Source organism: Mustela putorius, unplaced genomic scaffold, assembly GCF_011764305.1.
Source record: "Mustela putorius furo isolate JIRA1106 unplaced genomic scaffold, ASM1176430v1.1 tig00000743_pilon_pilon_pilon, whole genome shotgun sequence".
Taxonomy (NCBI): Eukaryota; Metazoa; Chordata; class Mammalia; order Carnivora; family Mustelidae; genus Mustela; species Mustela putorius.
This window is the reverse complement of record NW_025421464.1, coordinates 7,649,281-7,662,494: the sequence shown is the minus strand read 5'-3', so window position 1 is coordinate 7,662,494 and position 13,214 is coordinate 7,649,281. Positions and strand designations below refer to the sequence as shown.

At 52.8% G+C, this 13,214-nt stretch overlaps 1 protein-coding gene across 2 annotated transcripts in view; it reads right to left on the bottom strand.

Annotated features, from left to right (window-relative positions):
- Window positions 1-12,666, bottom strand: part of PPP1R16B (protein phosphatase 1 regulatory subunit 16B) — a 91,655-nt gene extending 78,989 nt beyond the window's left edge. For both annotated transcript variants that reach the window (XM_004746435.3, XM_004746437.3), the window contains exon 1: window positions 12,544-12,666. The gene's annotated coding sequence lies outside the window, so the exon portion shown is untranslated. The remainder of the gene's footprint in view (window positions 1-12,543) is intronic.
- Window positions 12,667-13,214: the final 548 nt, after the last annotated feature.

The window sequence follows — 13,214 nt, the reverse complement described above, 5'->3', positions numbered from 1 at the left end:
TGTCTGTATGCATTCACCAAAAGGCATTTAGAAGAATGTTAACAGCGGGGCGCCTGGGTGGCTCCGTGGGTTAAAGCCTCTGCCTTCGGCACAGATCATGGTCCCAGAGTCCTGGGATTGAGCCCCATGTCGGACTCTCTGCTCTTCAGGGAGCCTGCTTCCTCCTCTCTCTGCCTGCCTCTCTGCCTACTTGTGATCTCTCTCTCTCTCTCTGTCAAATACATAAATAAAATCTTAAAAAAAAAAAAAAAAAGAATGTTAACAGCACTGTTTGTCATTGCGCTGAGGTGTGTAAACGATCCAAAATGCCCACCACCAACAGTCTGGAAAAGAACCGTGGTACAGCCACACAAGGGAACGTTGTACAGGAAAGACAATGAGCAATTCCCGATCACTCACTCGTCAGTATGGAGGGCGCTCACAGCGTTAACCAAAGTCAGCCAAACACACACAGCAAAGCATACTCTATGACTCCATGTGTGTGAAATCCAACAGCAGGCAAAATGCATCTAAAATTCGTTAGGATCGTGGTTTGGGGGCGGAGGAGCTTCTGGAAAGGGACAAAAAACGGGTGACACGAATACTAGTAATATTCTGGGGTTTTTTTTGAGCTGGATATGGGCTACCTGGGCATGTTCAGTTTGTGAAAGATTCATTCGCTTAAGGCTTATGTGCTTTCCTATATTGGTTTTACCTTAATAAATCATAAAAATTAGGAAAAATACTGGTGCGTGCGTCCCACTTCTCGTTTGGTTGGCTCTGGGTCTAGAAAGGCATTGACAGTTTTCAAAGCTCCCCATTTGGGTCTAAGGTACATCCAAGAACCACTGTGTTAGAACTTGGTGATGCTCCTCACTATTTCTTGGAGCAAAAAGTGCTGCTATTTCTCCAGAAAAGTCTAAAGCAGGATGTTTTCTCCAGAGCACCAGTAACTCCAGGGATGGTTAACTGGTGTTACGTGGGAAAAGGGTTTCACGGTCAAATATGTAATTTTAAAAACTTTATTTACCAACTTTTGTTGAGCACCTGCTGGACTTCTAAAACTAAGTTGTGAGCTGTATCTACACCATCTCACTCAACATCACAAGCCCATGAGGAAGGTACTGTTAACCATCATTTTATAGAAGGGTTAACTACAGCTCGGTGAGGTTAAGTAATTGCCAAGTTTACACAGCCAGTAAACAACATCCACATCGACCTTGACACCAAAGCCCATGCTCTTACTCACTGCCCTAATCTGCCCCTGCAGAAAGTACCTGACTACAGGACTTACTAGAACTTCTTCTGGGCTTGGGAGTTACCGGTGGCCAAGACAGGATCATGAAATGCAGCATTTGCCCAAGTGGTTCCCTCACCTCCATTCTTCACCTTCCAACCCACCAATGCTAGCAGAGCATACGTTCCAAAACTGGGTCTGATCCTATAGGAGTTCCCTCGTAAGGAAGCCTCGAATATCTCCCCATTGTGTCCACAGTCAGGTCTAAATTCCTCAGCCTCACAGTCCAGCCCATCCAGTATCTGGCCTTGACGTTTCAGCTTTCTCTCTGGCCATTGCAACCTCCCTCCCCATCCCCAACCCGCTAATCCTCCATTTTCCAGCTACGCTGAACCAGACTGCTGGTTTCACACCTCCGCCATGGTAGCCCCCATATGCTGAGACTCTGCTATGTGCCAGCTACTACACACAGATTAACTTTAATCCCCACAATCAGCCTTTAAAAACAGATCGGATTATCCCCAATCGGTAGATTGGGACATAAAGGCTCATCTTGACATGCCCAAACTCACAATTAGAAACCAGGATTGGGAGACACGAACTTAGATTTCTCTGCCACGAAGCCCACACAGTTTCCATGACACCACACTCTCCCCCTTCATTCACTCTGTTCCACGGGATGGCAATACCCTTCCTTCCCTTTACCAAGGTAGATTCCTCATTCTCTGAGTATCATCATCTGGGTTGATGATATCACCCCTTAAGAGCTTTCCAGGCACAGGTACTCAACGCTCGCCTTGTCTCATTTACACCATATTGTCATAATGTTCCTTTTCTTCCCTCCGGGTTGTTCTTTACCTGCCCTTTGCCAAATGGGTTTCTTTCTCCTCCTCTCCGGTTCCAAGGCATGTGCCCACATCTCTCCTATGGCACTCTAGACTTTGCAGTGAGTGTTAGTTTCGGATCTGCCCCCTCCCTTGGACCAGATACTCTCAAAAGGCAAGGGATGGACATCATCCCGCCTTTACATCCCGCCACACGGCCACCCCAGCACATAGTAGGTATTCTGTGGGAGACGGTGGACAGAAGGGCAGGAGACCCAGAGACTGAAAATTCTCCAAGATTATTCCATCCTTGGGTCATAAGGCGTGATCCCAGCTTGGAAGCAGCGCTGGATAATCAAACCAGACAGAATAGATCTGGCTGATGGGGGATGTGGGGGCATATTGAGAGCCCGACCAGTCCCCTGCTTTGACTTCCATGGGGCGGGGGTGGGGGGGGCATAGAATTGTCCCTGAGCTTCACAGTCTCTCTCTCTTCAACTCTGCATGCTACCCGACGGGCTCTGTGTGCCCCCACTTAGGTGATGTGTTGTCAAGTGATGTCTATTTCATCCCAAGGTGCAGTTTCAGATCTGGTCAACTGCTCCCTGTGTTTATTGTTCTTAAGCCATCCCAAGAGAATGATCAGACATCGGGACAGTGGCTCAAAGAAAACGTACGGCTAAGGCGTGGCTCCCCACAGGCTGGTAGATTAAGTGATCATACCCCTTTCTCGTTGGTTCTCTTAGAGTAGGAGGCCCCTTTACGAGACAGACATCGTTGATGTCCTCTCATTCACTGATCACCCATTCCATGCATCCGCCCTACAGCGAGCACCGTCTGGAGCTCGCCTCCTCGTAACCCTTGCAGGGACCACCTATTCCTGCCACGCAATGCCCGCCTCTGTGAGCCCCAGCATTGTGGGTGTGCAAATCCAGCTTTCTGCTCCTTTGCCCTCACTGTTTCTGGACTGACGTGCCCATTTGCCTGGTGTGGATAATGGGTAAAGATGGCTACAAACTCAGCTGGGTTTCTGCGCCACCTTTCTTGGACTAATGGGGTTCCATTAGTAAAGCCAGAAACCACCAAAGGGACTTTCTGAAAATCACCTATCCACCCTCCTCTTCCGAACTGCCCACCTCTTCTGCTCTCCCCACTAGGGGTCAGCTGCAGGATTTTTCTGCTTCAAACCAAAGTCATTTTCTCTTGAGGATTTCAAGTACTCCCTCTCCCCCCAGGATGTAACATATACTGTATTTTACAAATTCATTTGTGATATTCATGAAGATAGAGTTCATCGGTCAAGAGTTAGCTTAGCTTCTGCACTCGTCTGGCACACCTGAACCACACTGTTTTGTTTTGTTTTGATTTTGCCACGTGTCTGCTTCCTCCAGGAGACAGACATCAACTTGAGGGCAGAAACTGGCTTCATTTAATTTTATATCTCTAATTCCACGCATAAGGCCAGGTAAAATGTAGTTCTTGAATATTTAACCAGCCTTATGTAGGCACCGTCTAAAAGGTTATAAAATCTGAATTTATGTGGCACCTGACTCAGAAACATTCTTTCCAGTTTATTCCTATTAGACCGGGAAAAAATCAAAGTGGCCTACCAAGTGGTGTTGGAGAAGAGGGTGGGGAAAGAGGCATTCGCACACACTGTTGAGGGAATAGAAAGTGGCCTGGACTCTTGGGAGAACAATCTGACAATGCCCATTGTAGTTCAAACCACAGGGAAGGGGCGCCTGGGTGGCTCAGTGTGTTAAAGCCTCTGCCTTCAGCTCAGGTCATGATCCCAGAGTCCTGGGATAGAGCCCCACATCGGAATCTCTGTTCTGCAGGGAGCCTACTTCCCCTCCTCTCTCTGCCTGTCTCTCTGCCTACTTGCGATCTCTGTCAAATAAATAAATAAAATCTTAAAAAAAAAAAAAAAACCACAGGGAAATTTCCACAGGGATAACCCCGTGCCAGTGGACAAAGAGATACTTCGGGCCAGAGGGATACTGTAGCACCATAGCTGTAGTAGGAAAAACTAGAAACAATCTTAATTGTCATGAGGAACTAGAAAATACATTATGACACGTGTTTATTGCCACAATACCCTGAAGACTGAGCTCTGTATCACTATGTATTGATGTGGGCTTTGATTAAATCAGCAGAGAAAGGAAGGTTCACAAGAGTGTTAAAGAGAAAAAAGGATAGACACGTAAATGAATATGGGTTTGTATGTATATAAGAAATTTATGGAAAGATTTTTTTTTTTTTTTAATCCAAGGATTCCTTCTGGATAGAAGAAATGAGGAGCTGGGGATGATGGTTGGGGGCATTTTCCTTTCTGTTTTCCACACTTCTGGACTATTGGAGGCTGATAATGATTTTGTATTCTTTTTATAATTAAAAAAGCATGAAATACAGCAATAAGAAAACAAAAGCTTGGCTTGATGTGTGAAAAAAGAATACTAATGAAATTTGGGGGAAAATCTTCCCTATTTCTTTATAAGGCAGTAGGCAAGCTCTATAAAGCAACATTGGCTCACTGTCCAGCTCACAGGGGAGCCAGTGATGTCTACAGAGTTCCAGAAAGGAGCCCAGACACTGGACCAGTCACGGTGAAGGGCCAAGAGCCCTGAAGTAAAGAAGTGTGAGCCTGCTTGCCTTTTTCTTGTTCTGGGAGGAGAGGAAATGAGACCAGTTCTGACTGACACTCTGAGTCAGTCTGGAAGCCAAGAAATTCTGAGAACTCACCGTGCTGGCATGAACATGGGGCCTCCAACCAGGGCCAAGAAACAAAGGTGAGGGATGTTTAGGTAAGTCATACACATAAGTAAGTGACCTGGGCGAGCAAAGCAAACCCAGCTCAGCCTCCAGAGACATAAATGACACGGGGCTCTGCACACTTATCCCCTCTGCTCTGAAGCCAGCTGGGCTCCCCCAGGGCAGTCTTTACTGATACTAACATAATAAGTATCACTGATATTATCGAGTGTATCCTGTGTGCGGAGCTAGATGATTTGCCACATGATCTCGTGCTATGATTATTCTTACTCTACACGTAGGAGATTGAGGCTCAGTGAGGTGAACAAGTAACTTGCTCAAGATTACAGCAAGTGCTAGAGGTGGGGACCAAACCCAGGTCTGACTCCAGGAACAGCCAAGGTCACTGAGAGCCTTTCCCCAATCTGGGAAAGAAATCGGAAAAGGCATTCCCTCGGAGTCGGGACAGTCCCACAAAACACAACAGCATTTTTGTCCAAAGGAAAGCCAGAGAGTGTAATGATTTAAGCGCAAGGACATTGAAGCCAGATGTCCTGTATTCAAATCTGATTCCGACGCTTAATTGGCTGTGTGGCCTGGGGCAAGTCACTAAACCTCTCTGTGCCTCACTTTTCTTTTCTTTTTTTTTTTTTTTAAAGATTTTATTTATTTCTTTGACAGACAAAGATCACAAGTAGGCAGAGAAGCAGGCAGAGAGAGGAGGAAGCAGGCTCCCTGTCGAGCAGAGAGCCCGGTGCGGGGCTCAATCTCAGGAACCTGGGATCATGATCTGAGCTGAAGGCAGGGGCTTTAACCTACTGAGCCACCCAGGCACCCCGGCCTCACTTTTCTTAATGGTAAAATCAGAGTAGCCGTAAATCCACCTCTTGGCTTTTCCAGGAAGACTAAAAGGGTTCAATAAACAGTACTTGGCTCATAATCAGTACCAAATGTTGATGATTATTATTGCTATTAAGAAAAAGGTGCCTTTCCTTCCAGACAGATGCAAGCCGGCAGGATGCAGAGCTTGGCAAGTGGAGCAGGCTAGGTTTCAGTCCCTCCCTCCGCCAGGTGCCACAAAGCAGTGCACAGCTCTACAACCTTCCATGCCGAGCCTGCTGAGCAATGCACTCGCACGAGCCACCACCACTGCTTCCTGCTGGCTTCCCCTCCGCCAGCCTGGCAGTGAATCAGAAGTACCTGGCCCACTTTTTAAAAATACAGATTCCCAGGGCCTGGTGGGTTCTGCCACAGCGGGGTTGGGCGAGGGCCCAGGAATCTGTATGTTTAACAAGCCCCAGGTGATCTGGTGACTGAGGAACAGCGTGTCCCTGGACACACAGTGCTGGGAGCACTAGCCGTCCTGCATACCTGCTCCTGCCCTTGGAAACAAGCAGCCTCACTTCCATGTTGAGTCCCAGACCTGGGCACACAGAAGGGAAGCCTGCTGGCAGAGCTGATGGCTGGGCCTTTTGTGTTCGTGTGGCTTATACCAAGGACCCCTCACCTGTAGACGTGGGGTTCCCCAGACCCTTGATACTCAAAGTGCAGTTTCCAAGCCGGCGGAAAGGCTCCCCCTTGGGAGCCTGTTAGAAATACGGACTCACAAGACACAGACCTACTGAAGGAGATTCCGCATTTTACAGAAACCCCAAGATGATTCGTGAGCAAGCATGAGGTGTGTGTCCAAGAGCCCTTCCCTTATCCGCATCAGTTCTAACTAATGTGCTCCTCTAGACTGTCCAAGCACTCTTTGGGGCTGGTCTTTTCCTTCAAACTCCCAGAGAGCCCCCGAAAAACAGGCTTTCCTAGCCCAGATTCATGCTCGGCAGCCAGCTGGGGCCTACGGTGAACCTCTGCCTAATCGAGGTACTTATTTCTGAGTCCCCGTTAAAATAAAGCTTCCCAGCAAAGTGAAAAAGAGACAACAACTCCAGCCTCTATGATTCTGGGGCATAAAACATTCCCTTCTTTTGTACAGAGTTGTGACCCCCTGCTTCCCTGGCCAAAGCCATCCAAAGACATCAAATGGCCCAAAGAAAACAAGCCACATCTTCCTGTTGGCCAGGCTTCAAGTTATCGGGCAGATTTCACACTGGAGCTTGACCTCATTAATCCAAGGCCTATCACATTGCTGTAAATGTCAGTGGGAAAACAGCCATTCAGTGGGTTTCCTTCATTCCACCAGAAAGGGAAAAACAGGAAGGCAACAGCAGCTGTGCCCCAGCTTGGTAAATCCCAAGGGCCTAGCGGACAGGGCGTTTCTTGTCAGCACCTACGTTCCCCGGCCCCAGCCTGCTTGTCCAGATAAAGGTGGGTCCTCTATCCACATGACCAGAATGTACTGGCGACTGCAGCAATGATCCTTTGGGACCCCAGCACCTGCCTGGGAAGGAAAAGAGCTTGGTCGGGATTTCTTTGGCCTGAATGACCAATTGGCCATTTATCATTCAGGTTCATCTGAATCTCTTCTGCCCATTCAAAATGTCCTACAAGCCAAACCTCTGGGACTCCAGGGGACATGAGGCCTTCCAAGTCCTCATTCATCCCTTTAATGCATATCAATTGTCTCCCGTGTGCCCGGCTTCATGCTGGGCAACTGGGGACACAGAGCTGAATGAATTAGACACAGTCACTGACCTTATGGGGCTCATAGTCCTGGGCAAATTTTCTCAGCCTTGGCACTACTGACATTTGGGATCGTGTAGTTCTCTGTGGCGAGGGGCCATCCGGTGCAATATAAGAAATTGAGCAGCATCCCTGCCAGGCCTGTACGCACTGGATGCCAACAGCAGCCTCCCCTTCGGCACCTCCCCAGGTGTGGCGACCAAAAATGTCTCCAGACATTCCCAAAGGATTCCTGGGGATCAAACTGCTCCCAGGTGAGAACCACTGGTCTAGTGGATGAGATAGACTAAAATAATCAGGTCATCACAATTACGGTAAGTACCATGGAGGTCAGTGTTGTATATATTACACCAATGTCATCTACAACAAGGGAGCCAGATAGTGTTTGTATGGTTACAAATCCTTATGACAACGCTGGATGCTATATATATGTGAGGCATATATGATCTGTGTTTGCAGATAAAGAAATTGAGGCTCAAGAAAATGAAGAAATCAATCGCCCAAGGACCCAAAGACAGTGGAAGGCAGAACTAAGGTTTGAACCTGAAGTCTGCCTCCTACAGAAAAGGAAATTTGAGCCTTTTCCTTCTAAAAACAGGTAGGATCATGTGATGCTCTGACTAGCCATCCCAAAAGGCTCATTCCTTCCTGGGGGTCATGGTGGAACTCAAGCACCACCTGCCACATCAATCAAGTTGCACACTGGGAAGTCCTGGGGGCCGAGGAACACGCTCTGAGACACGCAGGAACACCTCCTCCCCTTTGCCAAGTGCCTGCACACAGGGCCTCCCCAAAAATCAGAGCAGTGAGAGAATGGGGCACTGTACAGGTACCTAGAGCACACCCCACCGTGACCCATCTTCAAGTCCCTACTGTCTGGCATCCGACAGTACACAGCGAAAGAAGCCAGACGTTCTGTGGTCAGCTGTAGATATTTAAAAGGAACATGAGGAAAGTGGTACCAGACAGCACACAGCAGCTTTGGAGACCCCCACACATGAATTCCTGCCACTTCTGAGCTGCATGTCCTTTAGCAAATCGCCTCACCCTCGGTGTCTCTGTGGCCCCTTCTGCGCAACAGGGATAAATGCATCCACTTCAGTAAGTCACTATGAGGATGCCATGGCAATGCAAGCAAAGACCTTGGACAGTGACCAGCATCCAGGAAAGTACCTGGTTCAGTATTATAATCAATAAGGAGTCAAATCATGACACATCCTCCACCCACGTCCCCTTCCTTCAGATAAGAAACTGAGTCCCAGGAAGAGAGAAACGGGTGCAGAAGTAGTAAAAGTTATCTGGGGAAGAACAAGGGGCTCTCCAGCCTTCCCAGTAGGAGGAAGGGCCAGTTACCATATCAGCAGAGGAGCCCAGGCCAGCCCTCCCTCCCATGCAGAAGTTAATCCTAGACTTCCCCGGGCGTGCAGTCAGACAACCCTCCATGAGCCGTAGGTTGCCTGCTTCGGATCAGTGAGCGTTTAATCATTTGGGACCCCTTGGCAGAATGGCCTCTGCCCACCTCCCTGGCCTCGCCTGCCGCCACTGCCTCCATCGCGCCCTATGGCTACGGCACTCCAGCTGCCACTCCTGCCCACTGCTCTCAGAGACACCATGCACTTTTGAGCCCCTGTGCATTTGTGCAAGCTGGTCTCTCTGCTCAGCCTCCCTGCCCCTCTTGTGCCCGCCACCTGGAAAATTGTCTCAAAAGCCTCAACTGTGCTCCCCCAGCAAAGTTTGCCCACCTGCTATTGGTTATCATAGACTAGTAATAACAGCAGCTAACGTGTGCAAAGCTCTGATTAATATCTAAAAGGCCCTGAGCTGAGCATCCACCCATCACCCTTCAGCAGCAAGGTGGCAATGCAGGAGGGAAACTTGGGTTTGCCTGCCCCGGCTACCTGTCCATCCGCCGCTCTGCTTTCCACTCCTCTTCTCATCCATGAAGCTATTTTCCCACACTGTCCTCGCTCTCGGTCTCCAAGCCGGGCTCTCCCTCGCAGAGGGGGCCCTGAGAGCTGATTGATTCATCATGAAATCGTGTCCTAAGCACAAGGTCTAGAGTCGGGTAAACATCTATTGGATGAATCCATGAATCCTGAAAAACGACTGCCTGATGAGAGAGGCTAACTCCCAGACTTCCTGGGGACAGGCCCATGCTGGACTCCAGTTCCCAGGAATCAGGCCTCCCGGACTGAGAGGCTCCATCCAGTCCTGAGACGGAGAGGCAGAAGAGGTCTGATTCCCCCAGACTAGAGACGGGGGGGGGAGGGGAGCTCGGACAGCCCCGCGCAAAGGAGGAAATAGTGGTGCTGGTGACGATTATCATTTCCTGCATTCCTGCCCACGCCGGGTGCTGTAGTAAGCACCTTCTCTGCGTTACAGTCACACAGAATTCTCACAACCCCATGAAGCCGACATTACTATTGCTCCCATTTTACAGATGAGAAAAAGCAGGACTCGGAGAGAATAAATAATTTACCTAGCATCACAGAGCTATCATTTGAACTAGACCTGTCTGGTGTCCTCACTCTTCCAACTTTGTAGTTTTCCGTAGGAGGCAGGTCTCTAAGATGTTCTCAGGGGAAGAGGGCTCTGCTGGAAAAACACCCTGTGGGACCCACTACACACCAAATAGTTCAAGTCCTGGGGGCAGGCAGGGTTCAGGCTGGGGCAGCTACTTGCGGGGAGGGGGCAAGGTTGGGGGGGGGGTTCCTAAGGATCCAAAACCAGCGCATGAATCCAGGAGCGTGCCTCTGGCTATCTGCAAAACCAGGCTATAGCTGCAACCTCTGCTGGCCTTAGAAAGGTCACTCTGGGGTTGGAACTGGTTTTGAGAAGAACCTGAGGCCCTAGTTTCCAAAGTGTCCAAAGGGGCCCTGCAGCAAGTTTCTTGCCTCAGGAGAAATCCCGCCTTCCTGTGTCAGCAACCTCTTCCCCCATGTCCCTCAGGCTCACAAACAGACTTAGCGGCTGGATCAGAATGTAACCTTCACTCCAGCACCGAGACCAGACATTGGCCTTGGCTGCATGTCCTTCCGTGCGTGCAGGGGAGGTCCAGAGAGCACCAGGATGCAAGGAGCCCCGACACACACTACCCAGAGAACACGCAGGTGAACGTGCCAGTGCAAGGGACTGAGGGAGGGTAGGAAGGAGCCGCTGGTCTTTCTGGAGGAGGCTCTCCAGAAGCTGGGCCAGGAGAGGGGTCAGAAAAGTTTCAGGGCAAGGGACACTGCAGTGGTGTAGATGCCAACCGACGGGAAGGCGCAAAGTTGAATGTCCGGAGTGGCCTGAGTGACATCTTGCCTCCAACATCCTGGTGGCAGGTTGGGAGAGAAGGGGTGGGGCGGGGGTAGGATGTATGTGGGACTGCCCTGTGAGCAGGCCAGGAGCTGAAAGGACTCACCAGGGCCCACAAGCTGCCTGCAGGCTGGAGCTTTATGACCAGGGCTGAGGGAAGACATGGAAACTTCCTCCGCCCCTGCAGAACCAGCCACCAGGACTTGGCTTCTGCTCCTGCTCAAAGAAAGGGACATGCCCCCACTAAAACCATTATGAAAGGCACCAATATCAACCTAGGAGCCATCCTCCTGGCCCTTGCGCCAACACTTCACATGGGGCCCCTCACCACCCCTGCCCACCGCCTGATTATTAGCCCCATTTCCTAGAGGCCGCTGAGGTTTCCCAGTGTTGAAGTGCCTTCCCCTCCAGCGAAGGGCTTGTCACTGGCTGAACTAAGAGGCTTTATCACCAGCCTAAGGGAAGGCCTCCCAGATGGAGGGTTTTCCCCCCGTGTCTCTCCCGCCGCAGCAAACGGCAGGGCACACAGCAAAGTACCACGCGGGCTCAGGCAGCTAACGGCAGGCCCCTTCCCGAAAGAGCCCTGCAGGAAAGGGCGCCTGGTACCTCAGGGCCCTGGGTCCTCCACAGAGGGCGATTCAGAGGCGGCACCTGGTGCCCGGAGCCGCGGGGAGCTGGTGGGCGCTTCTGACAGCGAGAACAGGGGCCCATTATGTGGAATCCAATCACATGCGCGCGCAAGCAGCTCGGCTTTCGGTTCTGAGAAGCGCTTATGCAGCCACCTCTCACCCCGCTCCCGAGGTGCCCCGAGCACCGGGTCCCAGGCTTTGCGCGCGGCCCTCCCGGGAGCACCGGATTCAAAGCTCGCCTAGGCTCAATCATCCGCTCGGGGCTGGGAGCTGCATCAGCAGCAGCTCCCGCGAAGCCGGGTCCGGACTGGGGGAGGAGGAGGAGGGAGGGAAAGGAGTCTGCATCAGGGAAGGAGGCGGGTAGCGGGCGCCTTCCCCTCCCTGCTCTCCACTCGGGGCTGTCTGGCCAGCTCAGCCTGGGCTCTCCGTATGACCTTGGGGAGACCCCTCTGCGCGACCTCCCCAGGGCGCGCTGCACGGGTTCTGCCCATCCCCGGCGCTCGGGGGCGCTCCTCTGGCAGGAGTCGGGGCGCGGGACTCGGGAGGAGAGGCGCGCTCCTGGCGCGGGGGACCCAGCGGCCCGCGCACCGCTGCCCTTTGGAGAGGCCGGGTGCACCTCTCGCCGGGAAGAAGCGCGCGGGGTCTCCCGGGTCCAGCAGGCGCTGTCAGCTGGAGCTGGCGGTGGGGTGGGTCCGCACGCGGGGACGCCTGCCTGGGGACCTTTCCCGCCCGGGCAGGAGCGCTCTCTGCGGGGACCTGGCGCCACCACGAGAGGGGGCGGCGCCCCCATGCCGGGCCCTGAGGCTGGGTACCCGGGCTGTTTGATGTTTGGTTGTGGCTCCCGCTTCCCGGCATTGCGCCCCTGGGCAGAAGCAGCCGAAATCCCACAGGCTGTCCCAAGATCGGGCCACGGCAGCCCCAGCCAACAGCCTGCCGATGCGCCCCCTACCCCGGCCTCGTTGTCGGCGCGCCAGACCCGGAGGACGCCCCCACTCCAGCCCGACTCCCCGGCCTGAGCTCCCAGCACCCGCCGTTCCAGTGCCCCCTCCCCCAATTCCCTCCAGCCGCCGGCCCTTGGCCCACGCACGCGCCCCACACACCCCCAGTCAGACCTTCGGCGGCTGGGACCACCTCCCCGCCGCGATCCTCATCCCCACCGGGTCCAGCCAGGGAGGGGCGGCGCCGCGGAGGAACTCACCCGCTCTCCCTAGCCGGGCCCCGAGCGGCTCCGGCCCTAGCTCTGTCAGTCTGTCCCCGAGCCGCAGCTGCCCGTGCGGCGACAGAAGCGGGCTGAGCCCGGCCGCCAGCCTCCGCGCCGCCCCTCGGCTCCTCCCCGTGGGCGGGGCCCGAGCTCGCGGGAAGTGGGTGGGCACGCTCACCCAGCTCCTGTGCCCGGCAACCGAGCTCGCCCAAGGTTCCCGGCACCCTAGGGCGGTGCGGTCCCCTCCTCCGAGCAGCGGGAAATCGGAGGCGATGGGACACGGCCAGTCTTCCCCATGGTCTATGCCCCCTCTCCACGCCTCGCTACCACCAAACGCGGAAAGGGGGAAGCCAGGACTGTATTCTTGCTCCTGTTCAATGGAAGGGCGTCATGAAGCCCAGAGGGGAGCAGTGACCTGCCCCAGGTCACCCAGAATCAGTACCAATGGCGGAGAGTCAGGTCTCCTACCTAGAGGGCCTGCACGGCCTGACTCTGAAGGCTTCCTTGGACGTCAAGGAGCCCAACTAGGTCTTGCCCTGGGGACAGGTTAACGGGGGCAGGTTCCCCAGCTGAGAAGGGGGAGAGACTAGTGGGAGCTTGGGGGCTGTGGCCTGCGACGTAGCCTTGTATCATTTCCCCTTTCTGGAAAGAAAGGAGGTGAAGCTCAG